We start from the raw sequence: 12,008 nt of genomic DNA, 5'->3' as shown, positions 1-12,008 counted from the left end.
CATTTGCCTTTATGATATCAAAGCAATCACTGTAAAAGCAAAATGACACGAAATAGAGAAGCTACATGTATCAATTCAGCTGAAAAACATTTATTACAATTCCCCAAGTATTTCCATATTTTATGAGAAGCTATTACACACAAACTAAGCTTCCAAGAGAAAGCAAGAATTATCTGCAAGAGCATCACCTATCAATGGTAAATTGAATCATATGAATTTCTTTATATTAAGCAAGAGATAGTGCAAACTTTGCTGCTTCTCAAATCAACATGAGGCTAGCTGAGGTGCCACAAAAGCAGTTCTGTTCTATTTTCCCCAACTAGCTACTGCTCATCAACTGGTCCAGCTCCAAAACACCATATCCCTGTAGAATTTTCATTCCCCGTGGAGGTGCTTTGATAAAACCTGTTAAATTCAGGAGTGTCACCTTGGCTCAGGTGGTAACAAACTTAGTTGAGTCACACCTTCAAATCCTATGGCATAACTGGCACAGTATCAAAAAGAGTACAACATTGTCGAAGGTGCCACAGTTCAGATGACACAAACTAGACCTGTAGTTGAATTGGAACTCTTCAAAAATTCAGAAGTTAATCATTCCTCCATAAATTAACAATGCTTCAAATTATCAAGCTACTGATATGTTGCTTGCGGTACATTGCTGTTTGCACTTGCTCCTGTCATGTTTATGTAGTTTAAAACACGAGTGTACAACTACAGGCTCAAAGTGGATTACAAAGAAACATGTCAAGACATGTAAAAGACTTTGTCCAGGAGGTAACCTTTCACTGATGATTCATTGTGAAAATGAATTATGCATTGCCCAGAACTAAAGCTAAGAACCACAGGTGGGAGAAGGACTGTTTCCAGAATGCCAACACTGTATATGAAAGACAATGAAAGGCGCTTTCTGCAAAGGTCAGCTAGTTATCATAGAAAAAGGAAGACTGACAAAGAGAGATTACATTTCGAACCATCCAGAGCATTCTCTCTCTCTTACTTTGAGAAGAGGGGTAAGAGAGAAACAGGAAGAGAGAGATATGCTGCCTGACCTCCTGAGTTTCTCCAGCACGTCCTGTTTTTATCTTAAAACAGCTAACAGTCCACTGGATGAAGTAACTGGGCAGCCAAAATCAAACAGGTAAAAACAATGACTGCAGATGCTGGAAACCAGATTCTGGATTAGTGGTGCTGGAAGAGCACAGCTCACATCCTGAACTCCTCAGATGCTGCCTGAACTGCTGTGCTCTTCCAGCACCACTAATCCAGAGCCAAAATAAAATGCAATGCCTGCATAACCAGAAACTAGGAATCCTCCCTCTCCCAAAAACGGCTGACCTGTTGGGTTTACCTATACTGCAGAAAATACCAACTATTCAACTACAAGAGGCATCTTAGCTGCCAGATTTGACTTCAAGTATAACAGCCACATGTCAGCAAAAAGGAACCCAAACAACACAGGAGCAGGAGGTGGCCATTCAGCCCATCAAGCCTACTCTCCCCAACCCCAGCAATAGGTCCAAACAAGATACCATGGAACTTAATGGAGCAGGCTTATCTTATAGGTGTTTGTCTGATCAATATTTGTTTCAACCTTGATAGTAATTTTTAATTACTAACTTTCTCTTTATTCTTAAGGAGGCTTCAGTAATAGCATGTAGTAAACTAATGTTTAAATTGCTTAAACAAAAGCTAGACTGCTGGTCCATTTTAAAGCAACTCATTAAAATAGAAAAGTAGCTTTCAAAACAGGAAGAATAAAGAAATATAGTTTCTGTTGTGGTTCTGTTCGCCGAGCTGGGAATTTGTGTTGCAGACGTTTCGTCCCCTGTCTAAGTGACATCCTCAGTGCTTGGGAGCCTCCTGTGAAGTGCTTCTGTGATCTTTCCTCCAGCATTTGTAGTGGTTTGAATCTGTCGCTTCCGGTTGTCAGTTCCAGCTGTCCGTTACAGTGGCCGGTCACTGCAACGGACAGCTGGAACTGACAACCGGAAGCGACAGATTCAAACCACTACAAATGCCGGAGGAAAGATCACAGAAGCGCTTCACAGGAGGCTTCCAAGCACTGAGGATGTCACCTAGACAGGGGACGAAACGTCTGCAACACAAATTCCCAGCTCGGCGCACAGAACCACAACAACGAGCACCCGAGCTACAAATCTTCTCACAATCTTTGAAAATATAGTTTCTAAAAAGCATTATGTAATCAAATGAATTAGCTTATTGCAAGATGCTGATCAAGTACTCATAAATGCAATATTCAGAATGCCGGCACACAGTTTTTAAATACGTTGTCCAGACCATGAAAATGCAATTACAAGTGTTCATGCACTTAATTTCGAATCCAAGTCATCATTTTCATTAAGACAAAAACCAAAAGAACTGCGGATGCTGTAACTGACAGACAAAAGCAGAAACTGCTGGAAAAGGTCTGGCAACATCTGTGGAGAGACATCAGAGTTCAGAGGAAGGTTCACTTGACCTGAAACATTAACACTGATTTCTCTCCACAGATGCTGAGCTTTTCCAGCAATTTCTGTTTGTCTCTGATTTACAGCATGCACTGTTCTTTTGGTTTTTATCTGTCTTTAAGGTAGCCTTTTTATGAGAATTTGACAAATCCTGTTGAAAGTTCAGCTACATTGCAGTTGGATTGACAATTCCTCAAAAGGTTCAGGGAGATTAATCAGACTCGATCTTTTGATTCTAAACCTAAATCATCAAGACTAAAATCATACAAGTAACTTGTAGTTTTTCTCCTTAAAAATAAATAATTTTACTTTACCCTGCAAATAAAGACCAATTAATCTGTAGTTGCACCTCGTTGCATGATAACTTTTTGTAAATCTTTCGCTGTGCTTGCCTGGCTCAATTTCATTAGTAGTACAATTTTATTCACTACCATGGGGTTGCAGACAAGAGATACGTATACTTTCAGGTCAAGTGGCTCTGTTTATTCATCCTCTCTTGAGGAAACATCTAATGTTAGTCTATCAAATTTACTAAACACTGTTTATGAGCAGTATGGAATACAGAAATGATATTTAGAAACTAACCTTGTCTGTGCCTTTGAGGTCACCACTCAGGTATTTCCTGTGCTTTGGAAAATTGCTGCCAGACATTTCCGATTTACATAGTTTCTATCTACCAGGAAGTTTGACTTGCATGTATTATTATGTCAACACCTTTGTGCTCCTTGAATGTAACAAACGTATGCAGGGAATTGAAGCCTTCTTCCTTGCTAAATAGCTTTAGCTGACAAATCAGATAAGCTCCAGAAATCATTGTCATAGAGATGAACAGCACAGAAACAGACCCTTCGGCCCAACTCGTCCGTGCCGACCAGATATCCCAACCTAAATCTAGTCCCATTTGCCAGAACCTGGCCCATATCCCTCAGTCCTGATGAAGGGCTTTTGCCGGAAACGTCAATTTTCCTGTTCCTCGGATGATGCCTGACCCGCTGTGCTTTTCCAGCACCACTCTAACCTAGACTCTGATTTCCAGCATCTGCAGTCCTCACTTTTGCCCATATCCCTCTTAACCATTCCTATTCATTTACCCATCCAGATGCCTTTTAAATGCCATAATTGTATCAGTCTCCACCACTTCCTCTGGCAGCTCATTCCATGCATGCACTACCCTCTGAATGAATAAGTTGCCCTTAGGTTCCTTTTAGATCTTTCCCCTCTCACCCTAAACCTATGCCCTCTAGTACTGGACTACCCGACTCCAGGGAAAAGGCCTTGTCTATTTACCCTATCCATGCCCCTCAATTTTATAAATCTCTATAAGATCACTCCTCAGCTTTTGATGTTCCAGGGAAAACAGCCCTCATCTACTCAGTCTTTCCCTATAGCTCAAATCCTCCAACCCTGGCAACATCCTTGTAAATCTTTTCTGAACCCTTTCAAGTTTCACAACATCATTATGATAGGAAGGAGACTAGAGCTGCATGCAACATTCCAAAAGTGGCCAAACCAATGTCCTGCACAGCTGCAACATGAGCTCCTATATTTCATGCTCTGACCAATAAAGGAAAGCATACCAAACACCTTCTTCACTATCCTATCTACCTGCGACTCCACTTTCAAGAAACTATGAAAGTGCACTCCAAGGTCTCTTTGTTCAGCAACACTCCCCAGGACCTTACCATTAAGTGTGTAAATCCTGCTCTGATTTGCTTTTCCAAAATGCAGCACCTTGCATTTATCTAAATTAAACTCCATCTGCAACTCCTTAGCCTATTGATCCCATTGTACTATGAGATAATCCTTTTCGTTGTCCACTACACCTCCAATTTTGGTGTCATTTGCAAAGTTACCAACTATACCTCCTCATAACATTTATATTTAAGAGCTTATGTATGGGATAGATTTGACAAATGCAAGTTAACATACAGCTTTGCTTCCAGGAAATTTTCATTATTTTCTGATGTTAATTGACAGAATGTAGTAGGGGGTGCACATGCAATCACCGATGTTGATGATTGTTAAAAAGATGTTTCATGCCCAGAGCACATAATTTACAATTTCACCTCAATTAAGAAACTGAATTTTAAACAGTTGTTTTACCAAAGCACTTCATCTTAACTAATCAGGACAATTTACAATAATACTAATTTTAAGGGGAGATAAAGACATTTAGACTCTATGAAAGAAAGGTACTGACTGGTTGGCAAATGGACTCTGCTAAGCAGAGGAGATGCCATGGAAAATGCACTAATGACTGGCAGTTAACCACCAGGCTTGTTAAAGTGCTTATGATTCTGGATTGCTCTCTAAAATACATTTGTGAACTAGATGGGTTTTTATGACAATCAACAGTAATTTCATGGTTGCCATAAGGCAAACTTTCAATTCCAGATTTTATTGAATTCAAATTTCACCATCTGCCAATGTGGGATTTGAACAATGCCCCTGGAACATTAGCCTGGGTTTCTGGATTACAAGTCCAGTGACATTACCATACCCCACCATCTCCTCTTTCTAGGGGAAAAAGAAATCTGCAAAGAGAAGCAGGGAAAGAAGGGCTTCAAGGGGATGAGGAAAGAAGAGGTAGGGAAGGGAGGTAGGGAATGGAGAGGGAGGCCACTTGGGGAGTTTAAGGTAAGGCAGTTGCTGCAAGGAGACAACAGTGAAGGAACACCTACGTACAGAGGAACCTTGATTATCCAGCATTCGATCATCTGAGTATCGAATTATCCAGCAAAATCGCAAGGTCCAGGTGCTTAGCTAAACTATGTTATCCGGTGTTCAATTATCCGGAATTCGATTAACCGAACGAAATACGTCCCGCCCGTGTCCTTCAGATAATCAAGGTTCCTCTATAGTTCCAACTCAAGATAGTGGATGGCTTGCAGAGGAACCTGCAAGAAATGGCATTCCTATGTATGTAGGGGGTGCACATGCAATCACCGATGTTGATGATTGTTAAAAAGATGTTTCATGCCCAGAGCACATAATTTACAATTTCACCTCAATTAAGAAACTGAATTTTAAATAGTTGTTTTGCCAAAGCACTTCATCTTAACTAATCAGTTAATCAATTGAGACTACAGGATTAGAAGATGCAGTCCATGAAGCCTTGGTGCATTATTGCAATACATTTTGTAGATTGTATACTCTGCTGCCACGATACAACAATACTGGAAGGAGTGAATGCTAAAGCTGATGAATGGGGTGCAAATCAAGTGAGTTGTTTTAGCCTGGATCATATAGAACTTCTAGAGCTGCCTCAGCAGACATGTGATAAGCGTTTCAGCATGTTCCAGACTTGTGCTGTGAGGAGGATAAGGCAAAAATGAGGACTGCAGATGCTGGAGATTAGAGTCAAGATTAGAGTGGTGCTGGAAATGCACAGCAGATCAGGCAGCATCCGAGAGGTAGGAGCATTCCTGATAAAGGGCTCCTGCCCGAAACGTCAATTTTCCTGCTCCTCAGACGCTGCCTGACCTGCTGTGCATTTCCAGCACCACTCTAATCTTGACTGTGAGGAAGATATGACAGGTATTAGGGGTGAGGTGCCCACTGCAGAATTCCCAGCCTCAAAATTTATATGGTGGTTCACTTCATGGCTTAGAAAGGGTGGACGTTGGGAATTTGTTTCCATCAGGCAGGGATACTAGGACTCGTGGGCACAGCCTTAGAATTAGAGGGAGGTCAATTTAGAACGGAAATGAGGAGACATTTCTTCAGCCAGAGAGTGGTGGGCCTGTGGAATTCATTGCCACTGAGTGCAGTGAAGGCCGGAATGTTAAATGTCTTCAAGGCAGAGATTGACAAATTCTTATTAGATTAGATTAGCTACAGTGTGGAAACAGGCCCTTCGGCCCAACAAGTCCACACTGACCCTCCGAAGAGTAACCCACCCAGACCCTTTTCCCTCGACTAACGCACCTAACTTATGGGCAACTTAGCATGGCCAATTCACCTGACCTGCATATCTTTGGACTGTGGGAGGAAACTCACGCAGACACGGGAAGAACGTGCAAACTCCACACAAACAGTCGCCCAAGGATGGAATCGAACCTGGGACCCTGGTGCTGTGAGGCAGCAGTGCTAACCACAGAACCACTATCCCGCAAGGAATTAAGGGATATGGGGAGAGTGCGGATAAGTGACGTTAAAACGTCCACCAGCCATAATTGAATTTTGGAGTGGATTCGATGGGCCGAATGGCCTCACTTCAACTCCTATTTCTTACGGTCTTATTTTCTGGTCAATGATAATCCCTAGGATGTTGACACGTGAGGATTCAGCAATGGAAATACAAATGAATTTCAAGGGGCAATGATTACATTGTCTCATGTTGGAGACTGTCATTACCTAGAACTAGGGTGAGCAAATGCTTTTTTGCCAATTTCACCACAAGCCTATACATTATCTAGGGCTCACTTCACTTGAACACAGATGGTTTCAGTTTTGGAGTATTCATGAACAGTGCTAAACATAGTGATAAGTGCCGATGACTGCACAGTCTTATTATGGAAGGAAGATCATTGATGAAGCAGCTGAAGATGGTTGGGCCTGAGATGATACCTTGAGGAACTCATGTTGTAATGTCCTGGGACTGAAATAATTGACATTCAACAACCACATCATCTTCCTTCATGCTAGGCCTGATTCCAACCAGGAGTTTGTTCCTCTAGTTTTGCACGTGCTCCTCGATGCCGCGCTCGGTCAAATACAGCTTTGATGCGAAGGGAGTGCATCCTAATTTCCTCTCAAGTTCAACTCTTATGATCCATGTTTGGACTAAGCCTATAACAAGACTCAGAACAGAGTTGGCCTGCTAGAATTCAAACAGCACCAGTGTGCAGGGTATTGTTGAGTAAGAGTCACTTGATAGCATTGTCAACAACACCTGGCATTATTTTGCTGATGTTTCAGAGTAGACTGATGGCACGATAAATGACCAAGATTTGTCGTGCAATTTGTGGACGGGACGAACCTGAGCAATCTTCCACATGGAGAAAGTGAGAACTGCAGATGCTGGAGATCAGAGTCAAGACTGTGTTGCTGAGAAAGCACAGCAGGTCAGGAAGCATCCGAGGAGTAGGAGAATCGACATTTCGGTCACAAGTCCTTCATCAGGGATGAAGCTCGTGGGTCGGGAGCAGAGAAATAAAAGGAAGGGGGGTGGGGCTGGGGGGTAAGTAGCTGAGAAAGTAATAGTTGGATGAAGGTGAGGGAGAAGGTGATAGGGGAAGATTGATGGACAAGTCGGGAGGGCGGGCGCCGAGTTGGAGGCTTGAACAAGTCCATCACTCCCCCCCTCTGACCTATCTCCTTCCTCACCTTCATCCACCTATCGCTTTCTCAGCTACTTTCACCCAACTCCACCCCCTCCCTTTATCCCTTTTAGAAAGGGTGCAGGTAGTTTTGGAGCACAAGGTTTAAAATATCTGTGATGCTGAAGAGTTCAGCAAGAAGTCGATATGGATCATCATTCTGCATGTCTGCCTGAGGGTGGATGCAAATGCTTCAGCATCATCTTCTGAACGGACATACTAAGCGCCTCATCAACAAACATGGGGCTAACAGTGGAGCTTCCTCATCTGTTTCCCCCCCTCCCCCTCCCCCTCCCCCTCATGAGTTGTTTACTTGTCCACCACTACTCATGATTAGATGTGGCAGAACTGTAGAGCCTAAGTCGGATCTATTGGTAATTGTTTCAGTTAAAGGTTCGACATGTACGTAGTCCTGTATTGTAGCTTGACCAATTGAAACCTCATCTTTAAAAATGCCTGGTGCTATGAGTGGCACACTCTCCTAGATTCTTAATTAAATCAGGGTTGATCCCCAGACTTTGTGGTAATGATAGAGTTGGTAATGTACTATACCATGAGGTTACAGATTGCCCTACAGTGCCTCGTGGATTTGGAATGGTAATTAAATTGGTGAAGATAAGATCAAGATAGGTTTTTGCCCTCACTACCTGCTGCAGATCTAGTCTCGCAATATACTGTTTAGGATTCGGCCAGCTCAGTGAGTAATGGTACTACAATGCCACTCTTAGTGATGGCCATTGAAGTCCCGAATCATGATACAATTCTGTGGCTTTACCACTTTCAGTAAATCGTCCAAGAGGTGTTCAACATGAAGGAGAACAGATCCGTCAGCTGAAAGAAGCAATAGGTGGTAATCCTAAGCAAGTTTCCTTGCTATCAGACATCATGGTGTTGAAAATCAATGTTGAAAACTCCCAGTGTAACTCGACCCAACTTGTATACCACTGTGCCACCACCTCCAGTGACATTGGTGCCTGGGGCATGTAAATATATGGTTGGCTGCCACTGTGAATAGACTCGATATTCAGAAGCCTTTGGAGATGCTCCGTTATGCGCGTGCACAGAGCTAGATCACGTGGTGCTTCGCTCCGTTCCAAAGCGGGGTCACGTGATGCACTGCCTCACGTGCTGGAGGCGTGCAGCGGGGTCACGTGATGCACTGTTTCACGTGCCGGTGGCGTGCAGCGGGGTCACGTGATGCACTGTTTCATGTGCTGGAGGCGTGCAGCGAGATCACGTGGTTCTTCGTTTCGCGGGCAAAGCGGGGTCACGTGGTACTCCGTTTCGCGTGCAAAACAGGGTCACGTGGTGCAGAACATCCGGGAAACCAAGGAGGCGGAGAATGGAGTCAGATCAACAACCAATCAGAAGATAATCCCACCTTAGTGATTTCATGTTGCTTTTTATTATATAAAAAGACTGGGTCAGGGACAAGTGTGTGTATTTTTTCTGAACTGACACACTATATAGTTTGTCTGGGACAGAAAGGTCGAGACCCAGAGCTCTGTATGCTTTATCCACTTACTGCTAAAATAAACTTAAAGAGTGAGACCGAATATCTTCTCCTATTGCTTCATTTAAAGTACACGCAGGACTTGGCTCACACCTAGAAGAAAGTAAGTTGGTAGATTGAGCCAAAGTCCGACAATTTGGTGACCCCGACATGATGAAGATGGAGAAGTGATGGAAAAGAGAGAAAAAATAGAAACAATGGACAACTGATGTCAGATGACAACAACAAGCAGCGCCGCATAAAAAAAAAGGTGAGCAGATGCCTGTTTATATCGAAGTTCTGCAATTGGAGATACTAAATTGATTGTTGTCATTATACTGCAAGTGTCCTAGTAAGAGTAAGTGGATAAAGTATTATAAAGCTGATAAAGTCCCTTGGGGTTAGAGTCCCCATAAAAGCAACAAGGTACGTAAATGTGAGGAGGTTTAAAGTCCATTGAGCAGGATCTCATAAAAGCAACGCTCACAAATTGTGGTGTGTGATTGTGTGGTATGTTTTAAAGTTATATTGGGGAATGTATGGAGGGTGGTAGAAAAGCCAGTAGTGTTTTGAAGACAGGGACGGTGGTGTCTCAGCAAGAGAGAGAGTTGGCAGTGGGAACCTAACGGTGATAACAACGACACTGCTGATAAATCTCACTGAAAGGGTCAGTTGTTTGGGTGTACTTCATACAAACTGACTGACCACCGGATTTGTCTCTGATTGGGTTAGTTGTTCAGTTATATTATATCAAACCAATTGACTGCTAGACGGGAGGATTAAAACAGAAATCTGTAAAATGAAAGGGGAATTTGATAAAGAGTGAGAGGAATACGGAGGATGTTCTTTTGACTTAATGTTGCCCGTAAAACAGCAGTGGGCTAAAGCTAGAATTCAGTTAGTTAGTGGGGTTGCAAAGGACAAACAAAAAACAATGATGGAGAAATATAATAAGATTTGGGAAGAATTACAACAGGGCAAAGTCCCTAAAGATGTGGAGAGGGAGAAATTGTCACCGTTTTTAGGAAAAGCAGAAGAGCAAGCTAAATTAGACGTTGAAGAGCACATGAAGGGAATGAAAGGGTCACTATTAGTTCGAAGAAAGTGGACAAAAGAAGGTGAGGAGAAAGAAGAGAGGAGGATTTATCTGCATAATATGACGTTCGCCTGTATGGCGGTAGAAACATTACAAAAAAAGAGGGTGGGTGGTACCCCTGAATCAAATCTGGTGAAGGAGATAGAAAAGCCACGACCATCCATGTCATTTATCCTAAATTGCCTGGGGTACAATCACCGCCCCCATATCCTGTAACACAAATGCCACTCATGCATGTTCAAGACGGGGTGTTGGATGTGCAAGAAGTTGGGGACAAGGGAGTACGAAGCAGTAAAAGAGAGACTTGCAGAAGCAGTAGAAGAAAGAATCAGAACAGTAGAAAACTAACATTAGAAGCTGCACAGCGAGTTAAAGAAGCGGAGGAGGCAAGCAGGGTGATAAGGACGCACAGCAGAAGCAAAGAACAGCCGAAGCAAGGGAGACATTCATTATTGGCAGAGCCAGATGCTCACTCGACACCATATACTATTGAGGGTGAGAGGAGGGAACGATTACATAGTTCAGGTCAGTTATTAGATGACGGGTTCTCAGACAGGAGAAGAAGAGATTGGAGGGAACAACGAGATAGAGACAAATTGGATTGGGGGGGGGGGGGGGGGAAAGAGTCTGATAATAGTACGGATATTGGCGATGAGGAATCCCTGACAGAGGATGACCCACACACCTGCCCTGTCACTTTAAAAGGCTCGCTCACAATGCATGCGGAACATGGCCCTCCAATGCAGCCCCTACCTGAACCAAGTTACAACCTGCGTCCCAGAGACACATTACGACAACCTGTGCAGCCTCAGCACCACCAAATGCCATTAATTTACAGAGGCTCTTATTTGGGGGATGTTTATCAGCCCTTCACATTTACTGACATGAACTGCATCCTGGATAAAATGCCCCCACCCATGGAGGGAGGTGGGCCCTGGATGACTAAATTTTGCCAATACACACTAGGGCACAAGTTAGCTATGGGTGATTGGAGAGCATTATTGGGCAAGCAATTGAATATGTGGGAAATACAGCAGATTGAAGCGTCTGCGGGGACCACTTTACTGCCTGATTCAGAACCGTTTGTCCAGCGTGCCACCTGTGTGGGAAGGGCAATGAGGGATAGATTTCCGATTCCACCGGGAGCGATGCACTCACTCACCTTCACAATGAAGGAGGGTGAGGATGTACCTGCCTTTTTGGCTAGGTGTAAGGGGACATGGACACATACTGCGGGGAGTCATCCAGGGTCAGGTCAGCTACAGACCACGTTATTTAGGAATGTCGTTATGGCAGGGATGCCTAAGGAAGTAAAAGAGGCAATGGAGAGTAATCCCGATATCCCAGGTTGTTCTACAGAACAGTGGGAGAAACACTTGACACACCACATGAAGCGTTACAGGATGAAACAGGAAGAAGATAAACAGAGCAACGAGTCAGCTCAAGTGCAGTTGCTAAAGTTACAGCTCGAAGAGGCTAGAAGGAAGGCTAATGATACAAAGAAGGCCTCCCAAAAGGTGACTAATCAGATGATTCAGCATTCGTTGCCACAAAACATCCTGCCCAGTCTGGACTCAACACCTGATGGGATGCCTCCCTACTCCCAATATAGGGGCAAGCCAATAGGTGCT

The sequence above is a fragment of the Chiloscyllium plagiosum genome, unplaced genomic scaffold (genome assembly GCF_037043375.1).
Source record: "Chiloscyllium plagiosum isolate Xiang-an unplaced genomic scaffold, Cpla_swu_hap1 HiC_scaffold_7, whole genome shotgun sequence".
Classification (NCBI taxonomy): Eukaryota; Metazoa; Chordata; class Chondrichthyes; order Orectolobiformes; family Hemiscylliidae; genus Chiloscyllium; species Chiloscyllium plagiosum.
This window is presented reverse-complemented; position numbering follows the sequence as displayed.